Source organism: Phoca vitulina, unplaced genomic scaffold (genome assembly GCF_004348235.1).
Source record: "Phoca vitulina isolate PV1807 unplaced genomic scaffold, GSC_HSeal_1.0 scaffold12, whole genome shotgun sequence".
In the NCBI taxonomy this organism is placed as follows: Eukaryota; Metazoa; Chordata; class Mammalia; order Carnivora; family Phocidae; genus Phoca; species Phoca vitulina.
The window spans coordinates 5,365,901-5,368,001 of NW_022589715.1; positions in this window are offsets into that span (position 1 = coordinate 5,365,901).

The following is a 2,101-nucleotide window of genomic DNA, read 5'->3' on the forward strand; positions in this document are numbered from 1 at the left end:
TAAACCACGAAGCTAAGTGAAATAAGCCAGACACAAAAAAGACAAATATTGTAGGATTGCACTTATATGAGATGTCTGGAATAAGCAAATTCATAGAGACAGAAAGCACATTAGAGGCTAGCAAGGGCTGGGGAGAGGGGCAAGTGGGGAGTTAGTTACAGAGTTACAGAGTTTCTGTTTGGGGTGATGGACACCTTTTGGAAATAGGAGTGATGGTTGCTCAGCATTGTGAATGTCATCAGTGCCCCTGAATTTATATAAAAATTGCACATTTTATGTTACAAATATTTTACAATTTTTAAAATTGATATGATAATATATCAAAAAAACCCACTGAATTGTACTTTAAATGAGTGAATTATACAATATGTGAATTATAGCTCAAGAGAACTTTTTTTAAAATGAGGTTTACTGTAATTGTTCATTCTGGGGCACAAAGAACTGTATAAAATTCAAAGACAAAACAAAACAAAACAAAAAAAAAACCCAAGCTCAATCCATAACTGAACAAGAGATGTGACATTTTCAGCGAGGGTCTCCCTCTGGACATTCTTTTCCCTGGGGCCCAGGCCAGTCTGCAGGGCCGCACTCCCGGCAGCTTCTGAGGGAACCCCAGCTTTGTTGCAGACAGTGCTCTCCCAGGATTGTGGTCATTTCATCCGGCAGCTGAAGACCCGCGCAGCGCCCCCTACCGCCACCCCCAGGTAGGACAGGTCTTGCACGGCGCTCTTGGTGGTCATGTTTCTCCCACCTTTGCAGCAGAGAGGACTAATCCATGGAAAGGCTGGCTTCTGGGATGGGTGGGGTTGGGGATAGTGATCTCGAGAGGCTAGCAAGTGCTCTCTCCCCGCAGGATGCAGAGACCGAGATGTCAGAACCCGCCTGTTCATGCTCCCACATCCCTTCTCTCGTTTTACCACCACCGCCGCGGCCACACACATAAAGACCCGCCTCAGATCCTGCGGCGGGTACTTCTCTCCTTGGGTTCGGAGAGTGAACTCAATTTAACATAAAAATTAGTTAGGGAAGCCGGTTTGCATCATACAGGAGTCAGGAGCCTATGGGCCTATAAAGGGCACATAGGAAATGTAGGTGAACAAAGCAAGCTTCATTCAGTGAAGTGTTTTAAGTGATATTTCTTAATATTCACTTCATCTTTGGCAATGGTCTCAATTTTTAAATGTCCTGAAGATGCAAGCCCAGGCACAACTTCATGCCTTTATTCAGGCTGTTGCCTCTGGACCTGACTCGTCGAATGAATTTTTACCACAATCCTTTAAGGTAAGTGTTATTAACCCCATTTCTGCAAACAAAGGGTCACGCAAGATGGCTCCCTGTTACCAGGGTCCAAGACAGACTTCATGATGTCACAAGGCATGAGCTAGGGAATGTGCTGTATCAGGGAAAGGGCGAATGAATCAAGCAAGGATCTACAAAATGAGTGAAGGCAGCCATCCCTTGGATCCACCCATCCTCCCAAACAGTCCAAGCCTAGGAACAAAGCTGACAGTGGTGCCAAGTGGTCTGGATTTGCCAGCCGTTTATAGGAGCTGTCTGAGAATGCCAACTGCCCAGATCTTGGGGTCCATGGGACAGTAGAGTCCCTCCTGTCAGGAAAAGAAGGAGTGGGCCCATGGGCTAAGCTGAGATGCGCTGCCTCCTGTGGGGGGTCAGTGAGAAGCTCCCACCCCGTGCCCCGTGGGCTCACTGTCCAGGCAGCTAGAGTGAGAACCCACGGTCACTTTAGACAATTCTGATCATCACACCACATGAGGAAACTGAGGCCCAGAGAGTTTAAGGCTTGTGGGCAAGATCACACAGCTGGTGGATGGTGGAACCCAGATTCTATTTATTTTATTTTATTTTATTTATTTTTGACAGAGAGAGAGAGCACAAGCGGGGGGAACAGCAGAGAGAGAGGGAGAAGCAGACTCCCCGCTGAGCAAGGAGCCTGATGCAGGGCTCGATCCCAGGACCCCGGGATCATGACCTGAACCGAAGGCAGACGCTTAACGATTGAGCCACCCAGGCGCCCCAGGAACCCAGATTCTAAATCAGGCTTTTCTCACCACACTGTATCTCCATGAACATCCTTGTTATC